We start from the raw sequence: 11,486 nt of genomic DNA on the forward strand, positions 1-11,486 counted from the left end.
TCTCAAATTTCAATTTTTTTTTCGAACAATATATTATAGGCTTCCATAGTTTACTTTTTTGGGAAAAATTGGATTACTGCAATTTTAATTCCGAGACTCATGCTAAATCTTTATCATTTTTAATTCATTTCTAATATGTATAATTAATTATAAAAACCTTTTCTATTATTTCAAAAATTGAGCAAACGGCTAGAAATGATTTAATGCAAATTTTAAATTTTATTTATTAATTTTTATCATCAAAACTAAATATACATTATGAAACTAACACCAACAACCTCTTCGGTTTTCATAACATATTTATAATAATTAATTTCTAAAATAATATTAAAATAAATAATTTTACGATTCAAAATATGTTATGATTTTATATGGTAGATATTTAATTTATTTTTTTAATTTTACACAAAATCTTGATTTTTACTATTTTACTAGTGTATGTTTTCGTGTCTTACACGGATAATACATAAAATTATATAAAATTTTTTATTAAAATCTATCTATTAATATATAATAGGAGAGTAGTAGTTGGTTGTTTGATTGACAAGTGTTTGCTTTCATTAAGCGACACGTGTCAGAGCAAAACAAAATTAAAAAAGTTAAAAACACCAGATCGAGAGAGAAGGGAAGAAGAGACAGAAATGTATTCTACAAGTTCCACAACACCTATCAGGTCCCATCTCAAAGATCCATTTTAACTCTTCAATGTGAATATTTGATTTGATCACCTCCTGTTCAATGCGTTCATTCCTGATTAATCAAATCATATATTAGATTTAGTTATTCAGATTCATTCTCGCTCCATCTTTACTACTCTCTGGCTGAGGGAATAAATTGCAACACTATTTGTGGTTTTTTGTTTTTTTTTTTCATTTTGGGAGATTTCTGTGGTTCTTTGTCTCTAGCTTCGAGTATTTCGTGCAATTGGAAGCTTTGATCTTCGGGGTATGGAGAGTGTTGGTTCAGAAAAGATAAGAGGAAGGAGAAGCCAGTGGAGGATGAGAACAAGATCAAGTGCAAAATGAAGACTATGAATTGTAAGTTTTGGAGAAAACTTCTGCTGGTAAGTGAATAATAAATGTGTGATGCAATGATTTAGGGCTTATTCTTATGGAAAAAAAAAGTGAATGAATCCATTTGTTCAGTTTCAAGTCTTTTCTTCTTTTTTTTTTGAGTTTTTTTTTCTTTTTTCATGATTATTTTTACGAATAGATGCAATGTCATTTGTGCATATGAGTACTCCAAATATAATGTTGTGTGTGAGGCTTTGATTCATTTATATGTTATAGATTATTTTTTAATAAAGTACATTGCTTTAGTTAGGGCTTTTGGTGCCATTGTAGAATCATTTCCAAGCTTTACTCTTCAAGTATTTTGTACAATTGGAAGCTTTACTCTTCAAGTATTTCAGCAGGTCAGGTTTTCCTTATATTAAAAAAATTTCGTCTTCTACTTATGCCAATGTTTTGCTCAGGAAATGAAAAAGAGATTCAAGGCCTGTTTGCTGTTTCATCAAATTTTTTATTTTTAAAGTTTTTAGAACTGGACTGCTATATCTATATAGTAGTTTTGCAAACTTGGATTAGTTATACTATATATTCCTTTTCATATGTACAATTTGGTGCCTTAATTTTGTTTTAATTAGTTATTGTTGATTTTAGAATTACTAACTCAAAACTTTGTTAATCTGATTTTGATGACTATGCCTATGTCTAACTTAGATTATTCTCTCTGTTATTGCTGTAGCACAGGTTCTATTAACAATTCACATGCTCAAAGATAAGGTAATGTTGTTCTCTGATTTCGTGTTTTTATTCTTTTTATTTATTACTTTTTCTTTTTAGGAGATAAACAAAAGCCAATCATTTAGTGTGTATTAAAAAATTTGCATATAATCCAACAATGAAAAATATGCCATTGACATTGAAGAAAGAAAGTATCCAATAATAAAAAATAGGCAATGGCATATTTTTTATTGTTCAATAGGCTTATTTATTACTTTCTTTTTTTAGGAATGTTCAATCCGCTGAGTTCATTCAGCTTTAGTTGTAAGTATATAATAGGCAATTTTTTTCCTTATGGAATGTTCACTGACATATAGAAAGAAAGAAAAAGCAGGACGAGAAAAACTATAAAAAAATTGCTAAGGCTATACAGAAATAATATTCTGATCAGATTCATCTTACATATGCTAGCATGTTGGAATATAAATTAAATATGATCTACTTATACCCAACATTGAGTTTAGTAGGTATCACTGAGGAATGCAGTTCATGAGTACTGTTAGTTTTTTCTTATTTCAATTTATTAGCTTAATATGTTTTTCTTGAATTCTATTGTTTGGCTTTTGGAAAATATAAAATGGTTATAGCCTGGTCTGACTTGCAAAAAGTACTAGCCTTAATCTTACACAGTTGGCACTTCTTCATCATATCTACCTTCTCTTTTTTGAACCGTGTTCATCATGCCTCAATCTCAAAGAAGATACATTCAGGTGAGTTTTTGTGAATTATTTTTACTATTTTTCTTTTAAAAGCTTATATAATTGTTTACATCTATCAAATACTCTGTTACCTATCTTTACTAACCCATCTTCCCACCGAAGCAGAGAAAAAGAAAGCTAGGGCCTTCGACGAAATGCAGGCCAAAGTTGAGAAAGAGATGGACAGTGTTTAAGGTTTTTATTTTTCCCTAAAATCAGATTTTCACTTATTTAAGCTTATTTGTTTCATTTTATCTGTTAATTTTAATTTAATGTTCAATGCTGAGGTTTTGTTCAAGTTGGTAGTAAGTAGTAACGTTTTCTATTATTTTTTCAAGGTTGTTGAAGATGAAAACCTGACTCTTATCCTTCAGGAGACAAATTGAGACAATTAATTTCTTTTTTCAATATTTCTTTTCTATATGTGAAATCACTTGATATGTTATGGTATGTGATTCTAAAAGTAAAAATGTAAACTAGACAAAATTTAAATGGAAAAATATAAGCTGATTGTTGATAAGCGGTGATCTGTGGTTGGAAAATGTGATGGAATTTTAACGAAAAAACATATTCGATTCCTTGACATACTATAGTCGTGTAAGTGATGTTGTAAAAATACTTTAGTGACGGTAGCATCATCGTTCTTTTTGCTTGATTCTTTAGGTTATACTTAGTAAGGATAAAAGTTATTACTTTATAAACAAGAATTGAAATTTAATTTGTAAACATGACACTTGGTTTACTAATTTTATTTTTTAATTTTTTTGGTGAGATATCTATAAAAGCTACTTGAATTTTTTTTTTTACAATCCTTAAATATCTTGGTGAATAAGTGCATTAGTTTTGCTACTTCTTCTTTCTTTTTGATCTGCCACCTGAAGTATAGCCACTTGAGGAGGGGTGGAGGGTATTTAGATGTGCTACGGGTACTTTGTTATTATTTTGTTTATTCGTGTTCATCTATATCTTAGGGATAATAGTCTCCTTCTCCTCCTTTATGTTTCACAGCTTTTTGTGGCAGCTGAAAGCCTGACAAGGATTATATCATGTTCAACTTCTGAAAATTTGAGATCCGAAGCATGCTATGTCAACTTCATCATTAAGTGCAGACATCCAATTTTTATATAATAAAATAAATAGATTACACTTTAATTGGTCGTTATCTTAATTATAGTTGGGTTATTTTAGAATTTATTATTTGAGATGGGTAATGGTACAATTTCTTAAAATATTAAAACTTCAATAACATGTAAGTTATTCTTTATTATGTGTTACACTTTAATTGGTCATTATCTTAACCATAGTTGGGTTATTTTATAATTTATTATTTGAGATGGGTAATGGTACAATTTCTTAAATATTAAAACTTCACTCCCGTTGATTGAAGCACATTTTCACTCCTCTATTTTTTCTTTATCATATAACTTCGGTCCTTCCAAACATCGCCATCGTGGTGGTGACAAGAAACAACACCGACATTGTTGCGATCTACTGTCCTCTCACGCAATCTCTTTCTTCAATGCATTATCCCGACGTCGTTAAATTTCCATGGACTGTAACTTCTCCGTTCTTCTCCGTATAGCCAGCACCGTCATCGCTATCTCCTGTCCTCACTCGAACTCTCTTTCTGCCATGGATCACTTCTTACCAATATAATTAATAGTTAGTTTACTTATTAAATTTTTTCATTAAAAAGTTATATTTTTATTTAATTATATGATGAAATATATATTCATATGTAAAATATAATATAATAAAATAAATCTATTTAAAATACTTAAAAATATAATTAAAATCATAAACATATAAATATAATAATAAATTTGTACTCTAAACAAGTAAACATATTTTTTATTATACATAAATTATTTAAAAAATAAATATATTATTAAAATTAATAATACAAATTTAAAATTATCAAATCTAATTTTTTTTATCGTATTTTTTATAGTATTTTTATTCTTTTAATTTTTAATTTATTAGTATTTTATTTATTATTTAATTAATGATTAAATAAATTATTTTTATAAAAAAATATTTTTTGTATTATCTTAAAGAAGAGACCAATATAACAGTTTAAAAAAAACCTAAAAATGATATTTTAAATAAAAAATATTTAATTAAAATTTTTAAATACAAAAATAATAATATAAATATTTAAGAGATAAATATGAAATACATGCTTAAAATAAATAAACAGATAAAATGAGAGTACTCATGAAAAATAAAGAATTATTTTTGTCTGTTTTATTTATTTTAGACATGTATTTCATATTTATATCTTAAATATCTATACAATTTACTTTTGTATTTAAAAATTTTAATATTAACTAATTTTTATTTAAAATATTATTTTTACATTATTTTTTAAACTGTTATATTAATCTCTTCTTTAAGATAATACAAAAAATAATTTCTCATACAAATAATTTGTTTAATAATTAATTAAATAATAAAAATCTAATAAATTAAAAATTAAAAGAATAAAAATATTATAAAAAATACTTGTAAGAAAGTTGGATTTTATCATTTTAAATTTGTGTTATTAATTTTAATATTTTAAATAATTTATGTATGATAAAAGATATGTTTATTTATTTAGAGTACAAATTTTATTATTATATTTGTATATTTCTAATTTTAATTATACTTTTAAGTACTTTGAGTAAATTTATTTTATTATATTATATTTTACATATGAATATATGTTCTATCATGTAATTAAATAAAGATATATTTTTTAATAAAAAAATTAATAACCAAACTAATCATTAATTATGTGGGTAAGGAGTGATTCACAACAAAAAAAGGGATCGAGTGAGAGGACGGCAAAGTTACGACGGAAGTTTAGCGACGTCGTCAAGACAATAATGCACTGAAGAAAGAGAAATTGCGTGAGAGGGGTAGTAGATGACGATCGGCGATGGTTAAAAGGACCAAAGCTCACGTGATGAAGAAAGAATGGAGGAGTGAAAATAGGCTTCAATCAATGGGAATGGAGTTTTGATATTTTAAAAAATTATATCATTACCCATCTCAAATAATAAATTACAAAATAATCCAATTATGATTAAGATGATGACCAATTAAAATATGACACATCATAAAGAATAACTTACATGTTATTTTAAAAAAAATTAAATAAAATTCACCTCTATATATATATATATATAATTTTACTCTCTAAAATAAATTTCAAACTTTAAAAATCCAAATCCATATACATATATATAATTGTTACACATGCCACTTTTAACTATTAATCAATGACACCTAATGAAGCATTAGCCACCACAAATTATCCCGTCATTCCTATCAGCCTTATCACTTTTATTTCTTTGCTTTTACCACCGAATTGAACTTAGAAAAAAGAAGAAAGAAAGGTTGAGAGAGAGAGAATGTGAGCTTCCATGGAAATCAAGAGTTTCCAACGAATTACGATCTTTTAAATTCGTAACTCCAATAAAAAATTTAATTCAATAAAAATGTTTATATTTTCTTTTTTTACGTGTTAGTGTTATTTTTGTTCAGTAGAAGTTGACGGTGACGTAAATCTCTTTCTTCTCGAATTCGGCCAATTAGAGTTCTAGGAGGCACACACGATTTCTGACACTTTCCTCTTCAGCAGTTCGGTCAAAAAACTTTTCCGAAACTTTCATTGATTTTGATTTCTTACGGGAGTAGGGGGTTTGTTTTTAAAGTTAAATGTTTTAATTTAAGAATGCCTAAACAGTTTATTGAATAATTACAAATAATTTATGAGAGTCTAGTATTACTAATTGATGTGAATTTGTTGAATTATGATTACTAATGGTGTTTAATTTGTGTTGTTTGTTAAACTGAGATATGAATTGAGTTTGGATTGAGGCTGTGAATGTTGCTGAAATTTCTAGTCAAGTTAATTTCTTAGTTTGATTGATGATTTGAGATTTGTTTGATAATAGTAAGTACTGTTGCAATAATCTGGGAATTGTTGAGAGAAAGAAGGTGTAAGGCCCAAAATCTTTGAAAAGTCTTATTATGATCAAGTCTCAAATCATATGGTTATTTATAGCCTTAATTTTAGAAATTATTTTATTAAAGGTAATTAAGGCAAGTTTTGATTTATTGGATTTGGAATGAGTTATGATTATTATCCGATTTTATAATTATTCGATTATTTTCTATATTTAAATTATAAATTTAGCAGTTGTGAAATAATAAGAATTTTATATATTTTGGACTAAGTAACTAATATTTTAAATATTAGTACTGCTATTTTGGAAAATAGAGAAATTGATTATATTATTTCTAATTTTTAGATTTGGACATTTTATTGAAAATAATTTGTAAAATTGATGAGCCAATAGTATTTATATACATTATTATTGTTGGACTAGAATTTATTTCTAATTACTATATTAACCCTATTTTAAAGTGAAATTACTAAAATGCCCCTAATCCTAATTTTCAAAAATAAAACCCTAACCCCAGTAACCCGTACCCGACCCGGTTTTCCCTTTTCCCCCACACTAAGCAGACGGCTCCCCCTTCCTTCAATTTGATGCGCAGCAGCAGCAATGTTTCCCTCAGCACACCCACAATGTTTCCCTCATCCAGCAACAGCAGCACCCCACGATTTCTTTCCATTTTCCATGAAAGAAACGAATCAGAAACAGAAAGGGGGAGATAGAGCAGAGCTGCGAACAGGGGAGGGACGAGCCGCGCTACGGTCGCCAGTCACCTCGCCGCCGTGCCCGAATCGCGTCCAGCGCTCGTCACCGCCATTCGTCCTTAGCCTCATCGCGTTCTTGTTCGGCCGCCGCTGCTTCCATATCCTCCAACGGCGCTGCTGTTGTCACAGATTGAGCCGCCGCGAAGAGGAGGAAAGGGTGTTGCTTCACACCTCGCCGCCGCGTCGCGTCGAGGAGAAAGGGTGAGACTGAACGACGCTGGGAGAGAGAGGAAGACGCGAGCTGAAGGTCCGGTCGCCACTGTGCTTTGGGACAGAGTGAACCGCGCCGTGCTGTCGGGGGTCTCATCGCCGCCGGAAAAGGATTCAGGCCGCCGTTTCTGTCGTGGTTGGTGTCGCACCGGAGAACCATCATCGCGGGTTGGGGCTGATCCTTTTGCTGTCGTTTCATAGTTGCTGCGGCTTATTTAGGGCCATTGGACCTGACCGGAGAGAGAAGTGGTGACAGGGTGGATGTTGGTGCTGGGTTATTGCCGCCACTACTGCTGGCCGTTTTGAGCTGCTCTGCCGTCTCTACCGCTGGAGAATGCAGCTTAGTCGCCGGAGAATCCTGCTGGTAAGGTTTTAAGAATTGAGTTTCGTTTCTCCTGAGTTTTTGGAAACGTTACAATCATTGCATATTGATTTCAGTCGCCGCCGCCGGAGTCTGATCACCATTGCCGCCTGGCATGGCTCCCGGGGCTACCGCCAAACCGGTTCGAAGACCGTCGCTGTTTCGGTTCAGCCGTTCCTTCTTCGGTTCGGTAAGCGTTTCGATTTGAAAGGCCTTTCAGTATTGTTCTGTTATCTCACGCGGAGGTTTGTGGCGTTAATTGCTATAAGATTGAGTTTCGGTTGTTGTATGTTGCGATTAGAGTCGTTGAGATTGTTGAGAAAGCAAGTGGAGCCGAGTTGTTGGTTGCCCTCACTTCGGGTTGAGGCGAAAAGGACTCCGTGAGACGTTTGGGTTATAGGTTTGCATTTTAAGGTAGGGGCGCTTTCCAAAAATTATGTTTTATGTATTAGAATTATTACATATGGATACTGATGTGAGATATTGTGTATTTGGTGATTGTAATTGCCTTATGTATTATTTGATCGACTCGAATGATTATGGATGTTGGTTTGGCTGAATTGTTGTACGGCTTTGTAAAATGTAATGTTTTGAAGTTGATTATTTAAAGATTTGAAATCTGAGTTTAATCCATTGAGGATTGATTTGAATTGAGTTAATTATTTTGATGATGTGAAAAATCGAATGTACTTTTGAATTCAGCTTAGTTTACTTAAATTAACTTGGTTTTGGATAAACGATTTGTTACTGAGTCGTTTCTTTAAAGCTTTGGAAATGAGTTAAATCGGTTGATATTGATTTGATTTTGAAACGGTTTCCTTGAGTTATGCCAATGAGGCGACTGTTGGATTTAGCTTGATTTTGAATTGATTTTTGGATTCTGGACTGTTGAAAGGGATTGAGGAACGGTTTAGTTGGGACTCGAATCGGGTGGCAAAGTCCAAGTTTTAGGAGAGATGCTGCCGACATTTCTATAAAATTCGAGTCTTTATTTAAAATGTTATTTGGGAAATTTTGAGTTTAATACCTTTCCTAATTACCTGGAGGATTGAGAATTTAGGGCTTCATTATTATCTTTACTTAGAACAATTATGAAAGCGATGAAGCTACACTTTGAAAGAATTATTGAAAAGAGAATCATGATTCCTCCTTATTTTCCAAGAAGAATAGTATGTTTTTGGGTACGATTCATTCGAAATAGAATTTTGCTTTGAGGCTGTTTTAAAAGGGTAAAACGGGTTTATGTTTTCTCTATTAAACATAAAGATTGTCCCTTGGAAGAGTTTTCGTGGTTTTGAAAAGGATTTGGATTTCGATTGATGAACCTTATTATTCTGACGTTTTAAATAAGCTTCAGAGTATCTTTTGAACTCTAGTTAAACACAATAAAAATGATTCTCTTGGTAGTTTGAAACGCTTCAGATTTAGTCGTGGAAGTGAAGCCAGTTTTGTTAAGTAAAGGAAATGGCTTTGAAAGGAGTGATTGATTTCATGACTCGGTTTGGCTTAGATCCTATTTTATTACTCAAATCGAAAAGTCAAGGTTTTAATGATTTTAAATGAATTTGGCGAAATGAGTTATGTTATTCTCCCCTAAAGACTTGGAACTCTGTTGGGAAACTTTTGTTATAAAATCCCATTGTTGGATGGGTGATTTTGAATTCTTTGAGATAAATTCTTAACTTGCCATGGTTTCGGAAGTTTTGGAAAGAGAATGCCGAGGGTGGCTTTGTTTTAAAAAGGGAACTCACCTTGAGTAAATTTGGCTTATGAGCCTGAGATGATTTGAGAAACGAGATTTCTGAAGGCAAGGCTGAAAAGAGTTGAAACTCGATTTCAAAGTGAAACGATTTGAGAAAAAGTGATTTATGGCTTAAATGCCGATTTTATGAAATGATGATGTTGAATGTGGAAGTGCTGTTTTGTTGTGAGCCGGAATGGCTATGTATGATATGAATATTGGCTGGTTCTGGATTGAACCATGAGCCGGATGGCTGAGATGGATGTTGATCCATGGATGAGATTGAATGCATGTATATGCTGAATCATTGATAAATGTGAATGTTGCACTTCCACTATTGGAGATAAGAGTTTCCCTGGGAGAAAGCAGTGGCTAGCCACCTCGTGCTCCAGGTTGAGACTCGAAGCTCTTTTGACCCTATATCGTAAGTGTGGTCAGGCACTGTGAAAGTCCCGGATGAGCTCGCCCCCGTAAATATTCACCAGTGAAGGTGATGGATATGGATCATGATTATGATCAAGTTTATGATGAGTATAACTCGAGTTGGGGATGCGCGACAGAGGGACAGTCCAATGGTTAGCTACCAGGACTTGTCGGGTTGGCTCTATAACCGACAGATGATATCATCAGCCACTAGGGATAGGCATGCATCATATGCATCTATGTGACATTGTTTGGGTGTGCATATTATACTTGGTTTGCCTATGTGATTATTTGCTAATTGTCCTACTTGCAATAACTGTTTGTTTGTGCTTGCATCTTCCTATTTGTGTTTGCTACTGGGACTCTGTTGGACTGTGGTGATTGGTTGATGGTTGGATTGTTTGGACCTAGGGCCATGGTTGGAATGAGATGAACCGATCGTTAATTTTGGTTTTGTGTTTCTGGTTTGGAATAAATATGAAAAGCTATTTTGTTTCAGCATAGATAAACCGTTTTGAAAGGTTTTTGAATTGTTGAGTATTGAATGGTTCATCTTTCAGAAAAGATTTCAAACTTTACTTTTATTGAAAACCGTTGTTTTTGAAAAGAGGCATAAGATGGTTATTATTCACCGGTGCGGTTATCTTCACGTATCCTATTACAGTAATTCCCAAAAATCCTCTACTGAGAACTCTTTCAAGGATGATGTTCTCACCCCCCTACATTTTTCCCCTTTCAGGATATGGGCACAGAAGTTACGAAGAGTTTATTTAGTTGTTGTTGAAATGCTCTGTATTGCTTTAGCTTATTATTTATTATATCCTCACCTTTATCTTGATATATTTTGTAAGAGGGATAGGGATTGTATTGGTTAATGTTTGTAATATTATTTATAGATATATGTATATATATGGATGTACTGTTGATGAGTTTTGTAAGTTGTATGGTATTTATGGATGTACTTTGTCAAAGGAAAGTATTTTTGGGAGCGATTTTGCGGTTTAAAGTTTTAAACAGGCTCATATTTCAGTACTAAATAGTATAAGTGTCGTAATGTCCGAGCTATTAGAGTCGCGCAGCTGGAAGCGTGAGCTTTGGTAATTAGGGTGTTACAGAAGGAGCCCGTAAGGATGGTAAATTCGAATGTTAAGGGAGGTCCTGTCTAAGTTTTTATAAAGATATAAAAAAGGTGATTTTGATTTGAAAATTCGACTTATAAGCTTATTTTGAGAAATGTTTTTATGTTGAAAAAATAATAGGTTTACATATTTATATATATCGAGAAAATGCTTTTATATTGAAAAGTTTGATTTATATTTCTAAAGTAAGGAATGACTTGGATTTAAAACTGTTGGAAAGAGTTTGAGAAAGCGTTGGTTGATTTATTGACAAATGGAGACTTGAAAATAATTTGATATTATTAGCTTTCAGATTTATAAATGTTTTGATAATAGATATGGTTTGTTGGATTTATCAATGATTTTTTTGAGAATTGAAAATGATTTGGTAGGGACCCTGAAAGGGTGGCATAGTCCGAATTTTAGACGAAGTGCTG

At 31.7% G+C, this 11,486-nt stretch overlaps 2 long non-coding RNA genes across 8 annotated transcripts; both read left to right on the forward strand.

The window, feature by feature from the left end:
• Nucleotides 1–573: 573 nt before the first annotated feature.
• Nucleotides 574–3,746, forward strand: LOC112703303 (uncharacterized). Of its 7 annotated transcripts, none has more exons than XR_011864080.1 (5): nt 574–673; nt 906–1,414; nt 1,752–2,494; nt 2,609–2,677; nt 2,821–3,002. It is a non-coding gene; the product is annotated as an uncharacterized lncRNA (long non-coding RNA). The 7 variants fall into 7 exon arrangements; XR_011864084.1 differs by having other exon boundaries at nt 631–1,063; nt 1,320–1,414; XR_011864083.1 differs by having other exon boundaries at nt 631–1,063; nt 1,344–1,414.
• A 3,217-nt stretch (nt 3,747–6,963) lies between these two features.
• Nucleotides 6,964–10,902, forward strand: LOC112703304 (uncharacterized). Its single transcript, XR_003154560.3, has 4 exons — nt 6,964–7,770; nt 7,845–7,957; nt 8,069–8,181; nt 10,671–10,902. It is a non-coding gene; the product is annotated as an uncharacterized lncRNA (long non-coding RNA).
• Nucleotides 10,903–11,486: the final 584 nt, after the last annotated feature.

This window comes from Arachis hypogaea, chromosome 7, assembly GCF_003086295.3.
Source record: "Arachis hypogaea cultivar Tifrunner chromosome 7, arahy.Tifrunner.gnm2.J5K5, whole genome shotgun sequence".
In the NCBI taxonomy this organism is placed as follows: Eukaryota; Viridiplantae; Streptophyta; class Magnoliopsida; order Fabales; family Fabaceae; genus Arachis; species Arachis hypogaea.